The sequence below is a fragment of the Piliocolobus tephrosceles genome, chromosome 10, assembly GCF_002776525.5.
Source record: "Piliocolobus tephrosceles isolate RC106 chromosome 10, ASM277652v3, whole genome shotgun sequence".
NCBI lineage: Eukaryota > Metazoa > Chordata > Mammalia > Primates > Cercopithecidae > Piliocolobus > Piliocolobus tephrosceles.
In genome coordinates, this window is record NC_045443.1 from 78139907 (window position 1) to 78161504 (window position 21598).

Consider the following 21598-nt stretch of genomic DNA (forward strand, 5'->3'; position numbering starts at 1 on the left):
GTGCTATCTCTTCTTTCTAAAATGTGATTACCTTCTACTCATTCTTCAGATCTCAGCTTAAATTATTTCTTCCCTAAGAAGCTTTTCGTGACCCCGCAAGTCTGGATTAAGAGCTCTTCCTATGCACTGTCATAAAAGCCTGTGCACATCTCTATCATTGTCCTGGCCTTCCTGTCTCTTTATCTAGACTGTAACCTCAAGGTGGAGTTGTATTCAGTTTTATAGCCTCAATGTTTTGCACAGTGCTTGGCATAGTACATATATTCAATGAATGTTTGTTGCATGAATGAGTGAATGAATGAATTTATAAATGGAGGGTTGAATGAATAAAATATAATCCAGAGTGCAGAGACAATCCACAGAATGGGAGAAAATATATGCAAACTACCTTTCTGATAAGGGATTAATAACTGGAATATATAAGAAGCTCAAACAACCCTATAGGAAAAAGTCTAATAATCCAATAAAAAAATGGGCAAAAGATTTGAATTGACAGTTTTCAAAAGAAGACATACAAGTGGAAAACAGGCATATGAAAAGGTGCTCAACAGCACTGATCACTAGAGAAATGCAAATCAAAACTACAATGAGATATTGTCTCACCCCAGTTAAAATGTCTTATATCAAAAATACAGGCAATAACAAATGCTGGTGAGGATGTAGAGAAAAGGAACCCTTGCACACTGTTGGTGGAAATGTAAATTAGTACAACCACTATGAAGAACAGTTTGGAGTTTCCTCAAAAAATCTAAAAGTTGAGCTACCATTTGATCCAGCAATCCCACTGCTGGGTATATACCCAAAATAAAGGAAATCAGTATGTGGAAGAGATACCAGCACTCCTATGTTTGTTGCAGCACTGTTTATGATAGCTAAGACTTGGAAACAACCTAAGTGTCCATCAACAGATTAATGGATAAAGAAAACATGGTACATATACACCATGGAGTACTATTGAGCCATAAAAAAGAATGACATCCAGTCATTTGCAACAACATGGATGGAAACAGAGGTCATTACGTTAAGTGAAATAAGCCATGCACAGAAAGACAAACATCGCATGGTCTCACTTATTTGTGGGATCTAAAAATCAAAACAATTTAACTCATGGATATAGAGAATAGAAGAATGGTTACTAGAGGCTGGTAAGGATAATGAGAGGCTGACAGGGAGGTAGGAATGATTAATGGGTACATAAAAAAACAGAAAGAATGAATAAGACCTACTATTTGACAGCACAACAGGGTGACTTTAGTCAATAATAACTTAATTGTACAGTTAAAAATAACCAAAAGAGTATAGTTGGATTGTTTTTAAAACACAGGATAAATGTTTGAGGGGATGAATATCCCATTCTCCATGATGTGCTTATTTTACATTGCATGCCTATATCAAAATATCCCATGCACCCCATAAATATAGACACCTACCATGTACCCACAAAAGTTTTTAAAAAATTTATTAGAATCAGAGTTCAACCCCTTGGATGAAGTCAGTTAGTTACAGAGATAGAACTGTATGTGTTTCAGGCTGTACTATCAAGACACTTGTTAGTTTTAGATAGATTCGTTTTGAGAACTAATAAACATTCACTGAAATATATGTATATACACACACATATGTACATATATATTCACACACATATATATACACTCATATATATATGTATAAAATCCAGAATGGAATATAGAGGGAGTGACTTACTTGCCTAAAGGAACGAGGAAAGACTTTACAGAGAAAATAAAAATATTTGCTGGGATTGTAAAGATTTATTGAGAGTCCTAGTTCCTGCCGTATACTTTTCTAGGTAGCGGCATTACAGTTCACAAAAAAACCAACAAAGTCTGAGTTTACAGAGTAGGGTTAGAGAGCTTATGAACTAATACATATATACATGCATACATACATAAAGGTATGTATACATTTTACATTTTAGGTAATGATTAGTGCTATGATGAAAATACAACAGTATTATATGAAAGATTATGAATAAAGGCAAAAAAAAGTATAACTTCTCCAGGTTTTAGCTTAACCAAAACTCTTTAAAATTTTATTAACAGATTCTGATCAACTCTCCAGCTTTCCACTTACTCAAAGCTGTCCTGTGGAAAAGGCACATTGCTCAGATTGGGCAAAATCTTGAGTCTTTTGCTGTTCCTTCTCCTCCCCACTTTGAACTTCCTGCCCTTTTCTGCTCCACACTCAATAAGACTCCTTCCTTCTACTCATTTAGGCTTAAAATCAAACTACAAATTTCTTAGCAAACAGCCTGTGTTTTTTTTGTCTCCCTAGCCAAATGATCAAATAAGTATTTAAGGAAATAAGTAAGAAAGTGGGATGTTTTGTTTGGACTTAGTATAAAGAATGGATTGTTGGTGTGGGGACATTAGCATACACAGAGACAAAAATGTCCTTCTCCTGGATGATAAACATAATAGTGAGCAAATGCTGTCTACACAGATATTTGATAAATCGTTGGCTAGGCTGAGACGAATGGCAGTCCAAAATTCTGCAAGCCTACATAACCAATAATCAAGAAACATGAATAGCAGTTAACCCAGAATACACACTGCAATTTTAAAATTTCTAGTGGAAGCGCTGAAGTGTCAACAGAGTTGTCAAAATTTTTTCTTTGATTAAATGTGAGCATATTCAATTCAAGCATTTTATAATTCATGCCCATAGGCATTGTGACTCTGTTCTATAAAATCCCAAAATTCATTATAAAAACTACGGATGCTTAATGAGTCAAATTCCACTTACACTTACTGCTTCGTAAGCTGTGCTCTTCCAATTGTAATGTATAGGTTTTAGTTACTCAGACTAACAGCAAGTCATATTTGTTGTGTAAAACATCACTGAGCATGAATTATAATATCCATTATTCTAGCTTCTGCATCATTAAGGCAAAAATCCAGTTTCATGGTAAATTTAACCATTAAATGCAGAACTTCTTAATACAACTTGCTGCTTCTAACTTAGATTTTGTAAGTGAAAAAATCAGAACTTAAAGAAATCTGCCGTGTCCCGCTAGAATCCAATGACAAATCCTTTCAATCCTCTTCAATTTATTGATTCACTCAATTACACAATTACTATGTAATTACCATGTATTACTATGTAATAAGGCATTGCACTAATTTCTGGGATGCAATGAAATTTACTCTTTAATTAGCAAGATTTAAATCAAATAAGAATTATACAAATAGAAGTAAAATGACAAGTGGTGCAATGATTACAAAGTGTCTTACAAGCACATGACAGGTGCCCTGATATAGTTGGAGCACTGGGAACAGCTTCCCTGAGGAAGAAATAAATGATCTGAGATTGAAGGGAATTAATTGGGTGGATGGAGGGTAGCTGGAGAGTAGGGGTGGAGAACAGAGTTTCTAGCAGAGAGAATTGCATACAAAGTTTCTGCACTAAACATGGGTTCAATCAAAAGACCAGTGTGGATGAAGGATTGTTCTGAGAAGAAACCGGGAAGATGGGTTGAGGCCAGACCTTGCAAGATTCAAGTGGTCACTTTAGATATTTTGGTCTTTATATTAACAGGAAGTCATTGAAGAATCTGAAGCAGACGAATGAAATATAGCTCTGCATGAGTCATATTTGAAATAAATTTTTGTAAAGGATGCCTCATTTTATATTTTAAAAAGAAAAAATAAAAATCTGTTCACTGTGCCTAAGATGGTATACAAGTTTTCCTAGTAAATTGTTCTTTGGCTTGTAAACATATATTTCTCAATAGTTGAAGTTGTGAACATTTTTTCTCCATTTTTGAATAAGCAAGAGGCATCTAACTTAGTGAAGATAAACACCTGCTGTACCTGAAAGACATAATTATGTTTTAAAAAGTAAAGGAGTTCTGGAATACATTCATGAAGAGTAATATAACTCATAAAAACATTATATAATTACAAATGTAATGGTTTATGTAACTTTGGGCCTAAACAATAAGACTGAAGTTGATGTGACTAAAAACCAGTAGAATGGGTGACTCCAGAGTACCCAGTTTCCCTAATTATTATATAGACTCACATTGATTCCGTGCATCCTTGAGAGTGTGCAGAGCTGTTGCAAATCACCATGTGCAGACCAATAGGCAACTCCTATCCTTGATGAAGACCTTGGCAAAGACATCTGCAAGTAAGACCATGAGACACACTGACCAGTAGTGAGCAGTGGCTGAGCTAGTGAGATTGTTAATCCCTAGGTATGTAGCATGTGCCTTCCATCCCCACCTGAGGCTCTTGCTTACTCACAGATGTCCTTTCACTTACTTGTTGGTTTGGTTCGGTGTGTGTGTGTGTGTCCCCTCAAAATAAGTACAGAGCCTTCAGCTTGCTGGGGAAATTGAGAAGTTAAAGCTACTTAACACATGTCATGTTTATTTAAAAAAAAAAAAAAAAAAAAAAAAGGTGTGCCAGGTGCAGTGGCTAACGCCTGTAATCCCAACACTTTGGGAGGCCTAGGTGGGAGGATCACTTGAGGTCAGGAGTTGGAGACCAGCCTGACCAACATGGTGAAACCCCATTTCTACTAAAAATACAAAAATTAGCTGGGTGTGGTGGTGGGTGCCTGTAATCCCAGCTAATAGGGAGGCTGAGGCAAGAGAATTGCCTGGACCCAGGAGGTGAAGGCTGAGCTGAGATCGTGCCACTGCACTCCAGCCTGCGCGACAGCACGAGACTGTCTCAAAAACAAAGAAAAAAAAGTTCAGCTACTGCCAGTGCTCACTTAATTTTACATGAACACACACTTTGAGGCTGAAGCAAATCTAACTGATTTGCAATGTGAAAATAAAATGTAAAAAACATTCTTGGAGTTATTTCTAAACAGAACTTGTCTCTAATCCTAATATAACAGAAATGTATATAATGATCGGTATTTAATAATTGGACAAACTTTGAGCGTAAGATTAGGACTATAATCCGTGGGTTATCTTGAGGTAAATGTTGCAGCTGCAAGGCCTCTGGTGAGTATTCTTGTGGCAAATGGGAAATGTATTTACGTACAACTTGCGTCTATGTACAATTTCTCTTGGCATTGTGGGAAATGTGTTTATGTACTAATTTGTGTATGTGTACAATGTCTCCTGGTATTGCCAACTCATTAACACCCCAAACCTAGGTCCTTGTTTTTACCTAATGTGTATTTCCATAAACTAAAACAGTCAAGCTTTTAAAAAATCTCTATTAGACTAGATGGAGAATTAAATTTGGAAACTTTCTCTACTGTGTTTCCTCATCTACCTGATCTACAGATGTTAGCATGACTTAGGCATCGGTTCTTGGTGCCTTCTCTTATATTAAATATACTTACTCTCTTAGTAAACTAATTCAATTTCATAGCTTTAAATATTTTCAAATGTTGAATACTTCCAAAGTTATATCACTGACCTAGATTTCTCCCTCTGACTCATAAAATGAATGATCTGATCAACCACTCTACTTAGACGTTTAAAAGGCATCTCAAACCATATAAACAAACCTGAATTATATTTCTTCTCCACAACTACTTCTTTTGCAGTCTCCTCCCATTAGTAAATGACAGTTTATTATTTCAGTTGCTCAGAACGAAAACTTCTGAATCTTTTAAAATTCTCTTTATTTCATACTGTTGTGATTTATCAAAAAATTGCTTGTCTCCACATTCTAAATATATATCTCAAATAAATACATCAAAAGTCAAATAACTTCCTACCACCTCCACTGCTATCATGTTGGTTTTAGCTACCATTTTCTCACAAGACTGCTGCAAGTCTCTAAAATAGTAAGGAGACTTCTACCTTGCTTATTTTCAACACAGTAATATGAAAGATTCTGATGAAACGCGTATCTAATCATGTTATTCCTCTACTCAAATACTTCAGTGGTTTCTCATCTAATTCAGTCTGAAAGCTAAATTTCTTCAAGTGATATATTAATACAAAGCCCTAGAAATGCTTTTCCATATTTCTTCTCTAATCTCACCTGTCCTATTCTTTACTTCACTCTACCATGTTCTCCTCCTTGCTGTTTCTTGAACATATGTGTACACTCTTCCCTTAGGTTTTTAATTTATCCTTTCTGTATTTGAAATGTTTTTCCTCCAAATACTCATATGGCTCACACCCTCATGTCCTTTGGGTCTTAACTTAAATGTCACCTTCTTAGTACACAAGAGTATTCCCTGACCATTCTCAATCCATATACACTTCTTACATTTTTTTCTGCTTAATTTTTTTTCCTGTGACTGGTACCATGTAACATAATTTACGCTTTGCTTATTTATCTGATTATCTGTTTCTACCCCTAAAATGTAAGTTCCTAAGAGACTTGAATTTGTGTCCATTTTATTTTCTCTTATTATCTCCATGGCCTAGAAAATTATCTGACAATTAGTTGGTACTCGATAAATACATGTTGAACAAAAGAATTCATGTTCATGGCATGATGAGTGTAGTAAATACCTAGTGAATAACTAGACAGCAGGTAAAATAACTAGATATTCAAACAGCATCATAGGCCAATATTAAGATTCAATGTTCAGGGGAAAAAAGTAAAATAAAGAGTATAATCTTTGCATAGTAACATATATTCTATTTTGAAATCCATCATACTGAAGCAAAATCATATTTCTTGCAAGTACATCTAATTATATAAATAAGCAGAGTGAGAGGAGAAAAGAATGTTCATGGGCAGTGCAGGGAAAAAATAATACAAAGTAAGAGGGAAACATTGCATGGACTGATGAAGATAGAGTACCATGAGCTGAGAAACATGAGTAATCCAACTCTTAACACCCAGGGTCCCAAAATAACCACACACTGAAACAAGAATCACTCTTGCTGCAATGTGGAGACTTATAGGAGAGCAAAAGTCAATCTAGAATGACCAGATATTAATCCATTGCAATCATCCAAGTAATATGTGGGGATACAATGGTATGAACCTAGAAATTAATAACAGGAGAAATCACAGAATATTAACAAGTATATGGAAATTAAACAACATGCTCCTGAACAACTACTGGGTCAAAGAAGCAAGTAAAGGGGAAATTAAAAAATATACTGAGATAAATGAAAATGAAAACACAAGATATATAAACTTATGAGATGCAGTAACAGCCATTTTAAGAGAGAAGTTTATACCAATAAATGCCTGCATCAAAAATAGAGGAAAAAAATTTAAAAAGATCTCAAATAAACAACCTAACATTACACATCAAGGAAGTAGACAAAGAAGAAGAGACTAAGCCTAAAATTAGCAGAAGGAAGAAAATAACAAAGATCAGAACAGAAATAAATGAAATAGAGATTAGAACAATAGAAAAGATAAACAAAACAAAGACTTGATTTTTTGAAAAGCTAAACAAAATGAACAAATTCTTCATTAGATTAGGGAAGAAGAGAGAAGACTCAAATTTTAAAAAATCAGAAATGAAAGAAGAGATGTTATAAATGATAACACAGAAATACAAAGGATCATAAGAAACTATTATAGGCAATTACATGACATCAAATTGGACAAACTTGAAGAAATAGATAAATTCCTAGAAATTTGTAACTTACCAAGACTGAGTCATGAAAAATTTGGAAATGTGAATAGATCAGTAATGAGTAAGGAGATTGAATCAGTAATTTAAAATCCTCTATCAAAGAAAAGCCTACAACTATATGGCTTTGCAGTTGAATTCTACCAAATATTTAAGGAAGAACTAATACCAATCCTTTTCAAACTCTTCCAAAAATTGAAGAGGAGGGACTACTTTCCAACTCATTTTACAAGGCTAGTATTACACTAATACCCCAAAGACCTCACAATGAAAGAGAGAAAATTAAAGACCAATTACTCTGATGAACATAGCTGAAAAATCCTCAACAAAATATTGGCAAACCATATTCAACAGTACATTAAAAGATTCATTCACCATGATCAAGTGGGTTTTATTCCTGGGATGAAAAGTTGGTTTAACATACAGAAATCAATAAATACAATTCACCGCATTATGACAATAAAAGAAAAAGACCACATGATTATCTCAAGTGATGAAGAAAAAGCATTTGACAAGAAAACAAGTAACCCTAATTAAAAATGGGCAAAGGACTTGAGTAGACATTTTTCAAGGGAAGACACAGAAATGGCCAACAGACATATTTTTAAGTGCTCTACATCTCTAGTCATCAAAGTCAGTGTGGCTTTATTTTGCAAAATAAAATTACAATGAGATAAAACCTCAGACTGTTAGACTGACTACTATAAAGAAGATGAAAGATAACAAGTTTTGGTGAGGACATGGATAAGAGGAAGCCCTTATACCCTATTGGTGGTATTTAAATTAATATAGCCATTTTGAAAAATAGTATGAAAGTTCCTCAAAAATCTGAAAAATAGAATTATCATACAGCCAAGCAATCTCACTACTATTCACAATAGCCGAGATATGGAAGCAACCTAAATGTCCATCAACAAATGAATGGATTAAAAATGTGTGATATATATATATATATACACACACAATGGAATACTATTCAGCCTTTAAAAAAAAAACACACAAAATTTTGTCATTTGCGACAATGTAGATGAACCTAGAGGGCATTAAGCTAAATGAAATAATCTAAACACAGAGAAACAAACACCACATGGTCTCACTTACACAAGGAATCTAAAACAGTTGAACTCACAGAAGTAAAGAGTAGAACAATGGTTACTAGACATGGGGGGTTTGGAGTAAATAGGGATAGGGGAGGCACTGATCAACAGGTAAGGGGGTACAATTAAATAGAAGGAATAATTTCTGGCATTCTATTGGATAGTAAGGTGACTATAGTTATTAACAATATATTGTATATTTCAAAATAGCTGAGAGAGAGAATGTTAAATGTTCTCACCACAAAAATGGTAACTATTTGTGTTGATGTATGTGCTAATTACTGATTTAATCATTCCACAATATATATGTATTTTGAAATATCACATTGTATCCCATAAATATATGCAATTATTACTTGACAGTTGAAAATAAAATAAAATAGAATTTTACACTGGAAAAAACAAAGATAGGGTAGTAGATTGGATTAGGATAAAAGTAAAGAGACCAAGGGATTTATTGGAAAGACTATGTGACTGATTGACTATTGGATGAGAGAAAGAAAAGAAAGGTGTCACAATAATTCCCAAGTTTCTGATTCTAATGTTATTATTCACTGAAATAAGGAATGTTAGTGTAGGAATTTCATCATCATTTTTGTTCTGGTTGTATATTTATAACTGTGATCATCTAAATGAAATTCAATCAGATAGTAGTATTCAATATTTCAGTAGGTTCAAGAATTGCATTTTATTGGATCTACACTATATTTTCTCTTTAATTTCAACCTCAGATAATAAGATGAATCGAATTGAGTCTTGTTAGCACTTTAGATTATGGGTAATTACTAGATTAAACATACTCCTTAAAGCTTTAGGGTTCAGGAGTTCGTACTTTTCAAAGCAAATTGCTTAAACAACTGAGGTAGTGGGAAACTAAGAGAATAGAGTCTGATAACACAAAACAAAACTCATAGCAATTTTCTGTTGTTGACTGAGGTCAGTTTAGTTGAAGCGTCTTGCAAGAAATAAAAACATATTTAAAATAAAACTTTTAAAAATGAATATCTCAAAGTATCGTAATTAATCCTATTGTTGTTTTAGACATTTTTGTACCTTTATTACAGCATTTATCACATTCTACCGAAGACTGTAATTATTGCTGTTACATCTTTGTGTCTCCTACCCAATTATAACCACTTACTGGGCAAAGACAGTGTCTTTTTTTTCCCACTCGCAACTCACACACTGTTTATATCTCACTCAGTACGTGTTTGCTGAATTTACTGGTATTTTAAATTATCAATTTTAACTTCTGCTGAGGCAATTTTTTAATAGGCTGGATCCAAACGAGTTTTCCTGAGAACTAATACAAATGTGAACTTATATTTGATGAACTGGATTGTTAGGGCAAGAAAAAACCCTTTTCTTTCCTACCCATCTTAGGCTCATTGGATGGAGTCTTGTCAATTAGACTGACAAAAGACAGGTTGTCAAGAGAAAAACACACTAATTTATTTACTTTAAGTTTCACATGACACAGGAGCCCTCCTAAGGAAATAAAGACCTGAAGAGACTGTTAATATTGAATGGTTTTATGCTAGGTGTGATGAAGAGTGGAGAGTCATGGGAAAATTTGATAGCACAAAGAGATATTATAGGAGAAAGGGCTAAGTGTTGTAAAGTGGGGGTCATTTAGCAAAGTCTGTCATTTGAGATTCCTCCTGGCAACTCTCCATCTTCAGAGATCAGGATGCTTTCCTCCAGGTACAGGGAGTGCACCTCTCACATGAGGGTCTCATGATCTGCTTAAGGGGAAGCTCGAGAGTCCTTCTTGCACCTGCTGTTTCTCAAATTCCTTCTGTTTAAAATCGTCAGTATGCCAAGGCAGTATATTTTGGGGTAGTGCTTTCTGAATCTTGTCAATCCTGAAGCATAGGAAAACTACTGACTTGCCTCTAAAGTGACATTCAAAGAATCTGCTATTTTCTTTTCTACCTTTTATTGTTTCCTATTCTTCTTATTGTTATTGTTCTGGCCCAGTTACACACAAGGGGTGATATAATGGTTGTGTTTCACCATCTACTCCTGGTATTTGAAGAGTAACTTCTAGACAAGAAATGGTGATAGAACCGAGGCTTGCATTTTGCCAATCTTATACAAAAGGGGAAAACAAGTAAGAACAGTACTCAATAAATCATCTTAAATGTTTCTCAGTTCCTCTCTACACATTACTTTTTCCTCCTTCCCACCTATTTAATTATTCAGCAAATATTTATTGAGTTTTTTAGGAAGTGGGGGCACATCGATGAATAAAACAGATTAAAATCTCTGCTCTTGTGAAATTTATAATTCAGAAGAGGGAAACAGACAGTGAAAAATAAGGAGCACAGAAGAGAGAAAGGCAAGGGCTGGTTCAGGGGGCAGATACAGACACAGATATTCATGTTGGAAGCTAATAAATACTGACGTACAAAGGAAAATATTAAATAAAATAAATAGGGTAGGCCATACTGTGAAAACAAGATCCAAACGAAGTGCTGAAGGAACTGCATGAATTAGCCCAGCAGTTGTCTTGAAGAAAGTATCCTAAGCAGAGAGAAGGCTAGCTCAAATGTCCTAAGGTAGACATACCCAATGTTCCTGAGAAACAGCTCAGAAGCGAATGTGGTTGGAGGGATGTGAGCTAAGTGGGGCTCATAGGACATGTGGCAGAGGAGTAAGAGAGAGAGAGATCACAGAAAGTCTTGAAGTCTCTTAAAAGAATCTTTGTTTTTACTCTAAAGGGTCATTACAGCGTTTTGAGCAGAGGAGTGACACACTCTGGCTTATGTTTTTAAAGGAGTTGCTTTAAAGACAGCAACTCTCTTTTGGAGACCGGCTGCTGTGTTGAGGATAGATTGGGGCGGGGCAGGGGCAGGGGGGACCTGGAATCAGGAAGACCAGCAGGAAGTTGTCATGGTGATTCAGGTGGGAGATGATGGCAAGGACTGAAATGACAGCAATGGAAGCAGTGCAAAGTGTGCAGCTACTGTTTATACCTTGAAGGTTGAGTCAACAGAATTTCCTAAGAGACTGGATGTGGGTGTGAGAGAACGCGTGAAGTAGGGGAATCACTCCACTGCGTATTGCTTAAACAAGGGGCAGGGTGGAGTGGCCACAAATTAAGATGGGGGTGCTCCCTGAATATGGGGGCAAGTGGTCAGGAGTTCAGTTTTGAATGTACCGGGTTTGACATGTGTATTCATCATTTCAGATTGTACCTTCATACTTCTTAGTTGAGAAGGAGCTTGGAAACCACAGTAAATATGGTATTTGTCTGCCTAATCAATATAAATGTGGTATTTGTCTGCCTGATCAATATTCTTTCCTTACAAATTAAGAGGTTCATTTGTAAAAACAATTCAATGAATTGCACAGGGCTACACAGCATAACAATTGTCATGCACAGTTGTTCTTTTGAAGTACTTCTGGGCATTAAATCATAGCCACGTTCAGAATCCTCTGGCCTGTTTAACTGAAAACCTTCCAGGTTAATAATTCCAGTCACTGAAGAAGGGGCTTTAAAAAAAACCTCCCTTGTGCCGGTGCATGGTGGCTCACGCCTGTAATCTCAGCACTTTGGGAGGCCAAGGTGGGCAGATCACTTGAGGTCAGGAGTTCGAGACCATTCTGGACAACATGGTCTCTACTAAAAACACAAACCCTGTCTCTACTAAACATGGTCTCTGCTAAAAGTAGAAACCCCATCTCTACTAAAAATACAAAAAATAGCCAGGTGTGGTAGCTCACGCCTGTAATCCCAGTTACTGGGGAGGCTGAGGCAGGAGAATCACTTTCTGAAGCCAGGAGGTGAAGGTTGCAGTAAGCCGAGATAGCACCACTCTACTCAAGCCTGGGTGACAGAGTGAGACTCTGTTTCAAAAATAATAATAATTATAATTATTTTTAAAAAAGAAAAATTTGCAAACCTCCCTTGTAATGAAGACATGCAACTAACGTTCATTAAGAGGTCATATCATTCCGGACACACTCTCTCACTTAAGGGTCACAACAGCCTTATGAGTTAGGTTCCATAACTATTTTCCCTATTTTACAGAAGAGGTAAAGAAATTATAGAGAGGTTAAGTGATTTGTTAATGAAGTAGTAAAGCTGAGATTTAAACCCAGCGTTCTGAGCCTAAAGTTCTGCACTAGATCTTTACCCTTTCACTAAAGTATTCAAGCCCTATAAAAATGCTGTCAGGCCGGGCGCGGTGGCTCAAGCCTGTAATCCCAGCACTTTGGGAGGCCGAGACGGGCGGATCACGAGGTCAGGAGATCGAGACCATCCTGGCTAACACGGTGAAACCCCGTCTCTACTAAAAAATACAAAAAACTAGCCGGGCGAGGTGGCGGGCGCCTGTAGTCCCAGCTACTCGGGAGGCTGAGGCAGGAGAATGGCGTGAACCTGGGAGGCGGAGCTTGCAGTGAGCTGAGATCCGGCCACTGCACTCCAGCCCGGGCGACAGAGCGAGACTCCGTCTCAAAAAAAAAAAAAAAAAAAAAATTGCTGTCAGTGCTTGGAAGGGCAATTTTGAAAGCTGGTCACTATGTCACAATCGTATATGTATATGAATATGTATATGTATATATATATTTGGCACTCCAGGGAGATGAAGGTGGGTTTATAGAAGTATGTGAGAGTTAAAAACTGGGGAACGGAGATTACTAACATGCCGATTTCAAAGATGAATTTTCTAACTTAAATCTACTGAAGACTCTATCCTCTGGGGAAGGCATGTTTAAATAAAACCAAGGAAAGTTTTTCTATAGCATGAAGTGATTCCTTTAAATGAAATTAAGTATATAACATGTTGGTCTTGTTCTTTAAGATTAATTTGTTTAAAATTGTCTATAATCAAGAATTTTATAAAACGATTGTATTGATTTTATAATTGACAGACTGGCGTTTACTTTAAAATGTGCCAGTGAGTAAACTGAGTCTTTATTGGCATTTACACACTAAGTTAAACTGAAAACCAACTTGTTTTTTTTGGCTTGCTTTGCTGTGACTAAAGAGAACTTCTAAGGAAGCCTGTGTCCATAGATTGTCATGATAGCTCGCAACCTTTACTTTCTTTAGATGTGTCAAGTAATTCTAGGGAGTAGACAGTAAATTAGCACATCTTTCCGTTAAGTAGGACTTGTTTGCCTTCCAAGAGGGGAGACATTGCCTCCTCCAAGTAATAGAGGAACGAGAAAACCTTTAAATATAGTCAGATGGAAAATGGCTGAAATGCTTTGTTTTAACATATGCCTTCTGGTATTTTTTATTTTCAAAATTAAAAAATGTGTTTTTCATTTTATTTGTGGTAATTAACGCTCTTCATTTGTTTTCCTTTTGTGGTTTTTGACTTTTTCATTTGATTGAAGAGCCTTTCTTTCAAGGGATTTGTCTGCTCCCTGGTGGTCAGATAAAAAATTGCACCTTCAAGTGTTCAAATAGTTTTTTTTTTTTTTTCCCCCAGACAACCTTAAAACAAAAAATCTTTCAAATTGGCATTCAGAAGTGTGTTACCTCACATTTTATCAGCAGGTGGATCTTGCATTAAGTTAAATTATTGTTTCCTTAATCCAACTGAGATTCCAAATGTTCCTTTTATTATAACATGTATACAAGGAAATTGCAATATGCTTACTTTCTAGTGTACTCAACTATAGTCTGGAAGTTGTTAGGGAAAAAGAAGGAGGAAAGCAAGATTAAAAATTATTCCTGGAAATGTGAGAGCAAATGTGCTGGAGTGGAAAGACCAAAGTTTTCTTCTTCCTCTTTTTTTTTTTTTCTTCACACACACACACACACACACACACACACAAACACCCCACAAGGAAAAAGATAAGTTTGCCTAGAAATCTACTGCTTCAGTTCTCCTCTCTACTTTTCCCCTCCTGCCTTTTAATTAAGTCTCCAAGCCCGTGAAAAATGTATGGACACCTGGCCTAGTGTGTATATCCCAGTACTTTGTGAGGCCTAGGCAGGATGATTGCCTGCATCCAGGAGTTCAAGATAAGCCTGGGTAACATAGTGAGACCCTGTTTCTACAAAGAAAAACTTTAAAATTAGCCAGGTGTGGTAGCCTGTGCCTATATACCCAGTTACTCAGGAGGCTGTAATTGTGTGGTGAAGGATGTGTTAATTAATTTGTGGTAATTATTACACAATGTATGTGTATCTCAAATCATCATGTTGTGTACATGAATATATACAATTTTCATTTGTCAGTTATACCTTAAAAAAGTTGAGGAGGAAAAGGTAAAGCATTTTAATGTAATCTGTCAAGACCGTTTTCCACTATGATTGGTTTTCCTTCAAACTTCCCCTTAGAATGGCCTTGGGCATTATGACTTTGGAACAAGGAGAAGTTGTGTTGAAGGTATTTCCATTTTAATTGTAATTTAGAAAAACAGTTTGAAAAATTTCAATAAAACAATAGAGAAATTATAGATTCTTGATGTAGATACATGTGAAGGATATTCTTTTGCCATTTTAAAATGTATTTACTAAAGAACCAAAACTCAAATTCAAATTAATGAAATATGAAAAGAAAAACCACAAGAATAAATGATAAAATCAATAGAAATTACTCTGATAAAAAGAAGTACATTGTAACAACCACAATGAAATCCGATCATATCCAAAAGAGTAACTCATTAAGAGGAAAAGATAAGTTTGAATGGGAGTAATGAGTAGGCTCTTGGATTGACAGACAATGCAATCAAAAGGAAGAGTTGCACACAAACAAAGTGGAAAAAATGTAAATATCTTGCCGACTTAACAAGAAATACTGACTGAAGAAAACACACAAACTCGTAATACATCCCAACTACAGCGAGGACATCAATAACAAAGTGTTTTAAAAAAATCATCATTTCCAAGAGAATTCATATTAAATTGATAATATTGTGCAAATTTGCCCTCAGAACCTATGACTCATATGAACAGAACTTAATATACCAGGCATGGTGGCTCACACCTGTAATCCCAGCACTTTGAGATGCCAAGGCAGGCAGATCCTTTGAGCCCAGGAGTTCGAGACCAGCCTGGACAACACGGTGAAACTCTGTTTCTACAAAAAATACAAAAATTAGTGGGGCAATGTAGTGCATGCCTGTAGTCCCAGCTACTTGGGGTGAGGGCCTGAGGTGCGAGCAACGCTTGAGCTTGGGAGGTCAAGGCTGCCCTGAGCTGTTGTCATGCCACTGCACTCCAGCCGGGCAACAGAGCAGGACTCTGTCTCAAAAACAAACAAAAAACTTGGCAGAGAGTTTCCCAAATTAACCACAATCCTAAAAATTTAATTTGATCCCCCAAACAATAAGTAATGAAATTATAATAAATTCTTTTAAACTACCAAATTAAAAAAATTTTTGATCAATCTAGGGGAAAGACTGAATCATCTTTCTGTTCTCTCTATGGAAAATATTGTAAAATCAATGTCATATCAAGAGGCAATTCAGAGTATACAGCACAATACATATGTTAGAAAAAAGTATTATGGCGTTTTTAAGGTCGTTAATAAGTGTCATTGTGCAGTATTTCTGGATTTTTTTATTTGTCAACTTCTGAAAATTTCGAATTTCTTGTGATTTCTCTTCTCATTCTAAATAAATACATATACATCTTCATAATTTTTTCTTAAAAAAACTTGTTTTCTGCCTCGCTCCAAATAAGCTTCATGTCCCCCAAAACCAAAATCTATTCCTATACACACCTCCACTATAACTCTTAGCAATTGTGAGTCCCTTCTCAATACTTACAAAGCGTGGTCACAGACATACACATTCACACACACACAAACACTGTCAGTTGTGATTCAATCTCATCTAAGAATAAAGCCTGCGTAATGGCTTTGCATTTGATTAACTAAAAGGCCACTCTCTTAACATTCCATCTCCAAGGTGAATTAATAACTGTATCTCTAATGTAAGAGACATGCTTACACCTTTTAAACTTGCTACTCTTCAAGTCTTTACCACAACCATCCTGGAAAGGGGGGAAAAAACACCAAAAAACAAAATCTAAACAACCTAATAGCCTCAGTTTCGTCTAAGACCCCTCTCCCCAGTTTTCATTCAATTTACAGTGCTTCCTGGGCTGCACTGAAATGAGATGTTAGTATTTCTCAAGATGTAAGTATTTCTTGTTAAAAATCATCATCATCATCATCATCATCATCATCCAGGTGCTGTTAGTACCAGGGACACTGGACAAGAAAGAAAAGCAAGCCACTGCTCTCTGATTTCTACATAGCAGGTTTGTATTTTGTGACAAAGGTAGCCTGTATTATTTTCTGTGCCCAGAAATTTCTAATGGGAATATGTATGATAATGACATCTTTCATACTGTGATGTTGAAACTATCTCCACGGAGTTGACAAGAATTGCATGTCGAGCTCTGGACAGAAATATACTTATAATTAAGCATTAATCAGGCTGCACTCTGGCCCACTTCCTTGTTGTTAAAAGTCGTGTAACACTATATACTGGCCATTTGCATGCTCATTGTTCCATAGATAGAATTTCTGACATTAGGGTCATTGGCTGTTTAAGAATTGATTTGCATGCCCTCTGTCCCCATAGGGAGGATGTCTGACATGAGGGTCATAGACTGTTTAAGAAATAATTTACATCCCCATTGTTCCTACAGGCAGGATCTCTGTCATTAGAGTCATAAGGCTTTTGTTTAAGACTTTTGTTAAATTTTGTAAAATTTCTCATTTCTTGTGATTTCTATTCTTCTTCTCAATAATTTATATCTTTGCAATCTTTCTTTAAGACTTTACTTCTGCTTCACTCAAGATTGTTTTTCAAACCCTGAATTCCAGCAACCAGTTTGAAGACCCCCACAGAAGAATGAGATCAGCAGAAGAATACACCTCATTCATCTCCCTGTCTCATTACTTCACTGTGCACTCTGGAACCAATCAACAATCTCCACACTTCACTTCACTCCAAAACCCTTAAAAATGTTATCCTCAAATTCTTCAGGGAGATGGATTTGAGGCTTCCTACCATCTCCTTGTTCAGTGACCCTGCAATTAAATCTCTTTCTCTGCTGCAACTCAGTGTCTTGGTGTATTGACTTGCTGTATGCATTAGGCAATGAGCCTATTAGAGCTAGAGTAGTCTATCCAATAAGAAACAGGAAATAAAATTCTGTTAATGCCATGTTGAGTATTATCCTGGCCTTAAAAGTATATTTGAAACGAGAATTGTAAATCCAAAAGCTTGTTTAAGTACAATAGGCAAATTTTATTGGAACCTATAAATATGACGGACCTCTATTTATTGGCCTGTCCAGTTTCTTTAGAAGGTTGGAAAAAGTAAACCTTTCCCTTAGAGTTTTGTATGCTCCTCTTGGTCCTGAATTAGGTATTTATCTAAATAGTATAGAATTCGCATTTGTAATTCAGGAGGTAAAGAAGAGTATTAAGGGGACTTGGTTTAGTTTTAGACCTAGGAAACACTGCAAGCACTTCGATGTGCTGGATGTCCTGCAGTTGGTGGCTTGTGTTGATACTGGCAATGAACCATATTATTGACTAGTTTTTCTTTGTACAGGCAATGAGAAGGATTAGCATATTGGCTTAATCAATTTTTAATGAAGGAGATATATACTAATGACCAAATATTTGATACTGCTGTTGCAGAAGAGCAAAATTTAAATTTTTGAAAGGACAGCATTATTAGGAGAACTACTTTGAGAATTGGATTTTCTATGTAATCCTTTGTTCCCATCTTCTAATTGTCCCCTGGCTTTCTTCTTTAGTCTAGGATATGGATGAATAATTAAACGAAGAAATATTTCAGATTCTTGTGCGTATGGATTTTATACATAGCATTCAAGCACTGCTGATTTATCATGAATCGATTGTACTGTACTTGTGAGCTCAGTCTTTGATCATTTGCTCTTTTGGCTAACTAGCAAGATTAAGTGATTTGTCCTAAATCATGCTCTAAGAATTAAGACTTCATTAATAATGCACTAAGAATTATATACATGCTACAGAAAGCAATCTTAGAGATTCTGTATTTGTCAAGACTCCTGACTGCATGTGACTTAACATGAATCAGTTTATTGGCCCCCTAATGACTACACTGTGGGAATGGTAGAGTGGAGAGACATAGAGATTCTCTTTCTCCATATAAACCAAAGAAATGTAGAATGTAAGACTTTGTGTTTCTAACACTGTAGGAGAGAACCGTTCATTCAGAGCTCTTAATATTTTAGGAACTAGAGATTAATTTAGTAAAAATGACTAGGTCATCAATGTCATATTTGTTTGAATTGTAAAAAGATGCCTCCAGGCAGAAGGATTGAAAAACAAAACAAACAAACAAAAAACACTCTCTAGGCAGATGAATTACGAAAGACAAAAGGCATCTCTTTGGGTAAATAAACAATGAAAATCTAAAAAACAAAACACTCTTTTAAAACGATAAACAACCCAAGCCTAACAAACCAGCCTCCCATTTCCCCTCTTGGCTGGATGCATTTGTGAAAAAAGTACGATCTGCAAAATCATACAATTGATTTTAGAGAGTTCATCCGATTTTTCTGATTCTTGAATAAAGTATTACACTGAACTCTTTTTTTGGTGTTGGAGGGCAGTATCTGCCAGGCTCACAATGAAGTCATTAATTTTATTATTACATCTCTCGCACCACCACTTCCCACCCTGGCAACTATAGTGTACCACATGACCACAAATTCTTGGTCACAGTGGATTGGACACCGGACCTAAGTTGGGCCAATCAGATTACTTCCAGGCAATTTGCGATTGTCACTGAAAGAAACTGTAATCCTCCTTAGAGGTGATGCAGCGTAGGCAGCTTCCATGCACAGCATGCAACATTAAAAAACCCAGTATAGGCAAAGAAAGAATGAAGCAGACAGAGGGAAGGGTGGAGAGGAGCTACATAGGGCGGAGATGACCCTCTGCTCTTCTGAAGGCCTTTGGGGTCTGATACATACCCCTGTGTCCCAATTATAAATTCTTCTTTTCTTCTTTACCTAGGTTAAAATGTTGCATTCATAATTCCCATTTCAGAAAGACTGAAAGCCAGACTTTATTCTGTTAGATTCCAAGATATCAAGGAAGAGGAAGAGGGAAGAGCGCCAGGCACTATTAAACCACAGCTACAGTCACTGCCATTTGAAACTTCCCACCAAACAACTTCAATGTTCTGATTTACTTTCAACTCCCAGGGTGAGTTAGTATCAGGAGGAAGTACCTATCATCCATGATAATCCACCAGCCCTGGGGATTTAGAAGGGAAAGGTTGGAAGTCTCAGTGCTTGAGGATTGGCTGAGCAGGGCTCCAGCTCACCTTAATCTCACTCCTGTGAATACCTGCACTAGGGGCCTGAGCATTCTTGTAGATCTCTGCAGAGGAGGCTGCCCTTAAGTATTATTAAGTGTGAAAGTAGCAAGAAAGAGCAGAATTAAACTGCTTTTCTCTAATGTATCCTTGTAAAGCCCAGTGTGTTTTGCCCTAGGCTAGCCTTTTCTTCTCCTTTCACCCTCCACATGCCAGTCTAAGACAGCCTTTCTTCTCACAGGAATTATTGCGTTATTATTTCTTAATTTTTTTTTTCTTTTTGATGGCTTTTCTAGAGGAAACCTAACAGTGTGGGTTTATCAACCATTTTGGCAAGACTCTGAAGTCTACTGAACAGATTTTTGAATAAAAATTATGAACAAAGAAAGTCTAGTAAATTTGCTAATAGAAAAACTGACTATGCCTTGTAGGAAGTTTTGTGTGTGTGTGACATTCCATTGTCTACCCACCAGAGAAGAAAACAACTGGGACCTGTTACTCAAATGGTTCAATGTTAAAGCAGGTCCATTGTTACGATTGGACTTTATTCACATATAAGCACTTGCACAAGGATGACATAAAGTGAGGATATAGTAGAATGATTATATGTAAAGAGTCTCTACACCTTGGGGTATAAACAATGTTTTGGGGTTTTTTTTGTTTATTTGTTTTTCTCCCATCATTTTCAGCAGTGTTTTCTTGCATTTCTCCTTGCAAGCCTTTTAAACAATATCATCTACAATTTTCTGGTTGCTTATGATTATCAAAATTAAAACCAGTTCCATTTTTGAACACTGCAACATTTTTATATTTGATCTAAAGTTCTTCTTACCCCAAACATACTTAGTCAGTCCTGCTCAGTGTTGCCCATAGAATGTTTTTGGTCTATGAATGATTTGCTAGTGGTCAGAGGCAAATTAAGTATTTAGATATATGTATATTAATTTGACTTTTATGTAACATCCAATCCCATATAAGCACCTTCTTAAACTCCGAGGCCCTATCACATGGACCCAGTGGCACTGCTGAGGCTCTCTTCCATACATCCTGATAATCACAGGAAATTGGGATGTAGTGGAGATCTGTTCCCATCATCTTCTTGAAGGGGTGGCCTGCCCCTCCACACCCGTGGGTGCTTCTCGCTAGGTGGAAACGAGAGACTTGAGAAAAGAAAGAAAGACACAGAGACAAAGTATAGAGAAAGAAAAGCGGGGCCCCAGGGGACCAGTGCTGTGCTTTCAGAGGACCCACACTGGCACCGGTCTCTGAGTTCCCTCAGTATTTATTGCCAAAAAGATAAGGGAGTAAATTAGCAGTAAGGCATACGGATACACGGAGCTGTTGCATTTTCCCAGGATCGGGCAGGAGACAGATGTTTTTCTTTTACTGAGATTTAAAGGAATGGTACTGACCTTCAACCACAAGCAGGCTTTAAACATTTGCCTAACAAAGCACATTCCTTACCTCCCAAAATCCTTTCAACTTTAATTAGCACAGCAATGTTTCTAGCAAGGACAAGATTGGGGGTAGAGTCACAGATTAACAGCATCTCAAATATAGAGCCGAATGGAGTCTCTTAAACCTACTTCTATCTATAATAACACAGTAACAGGCTAACCTATCTTTTCCCTACACTTCTCAAGCATCACATTTCCTTCAAG

The 21598-nt window shown here is 36.4% G+C and overlaps 1 long non-coding RNA gene across 1 annotated transcript; it reads left to right on the plus strand.

Annotated features, from left to right (window-relative positions):
• Window positions 1-13204: 13204 nt before the first annotated feature.
• On the plus strand, window positions 13205-20724 carry LOC111534572. Its single transcript, XR_002729250.1, has 3 exons — window positions 13205-13248; window positions 16799-16869; window positions 19634-20724. It is a non-coding gene; the product is annotated as an uncharacterized LOC111534572 (long non-coding RNA).
• The last annotated feature ends 874 nt before the right edge of the window (window positions 20725-21598 follow it).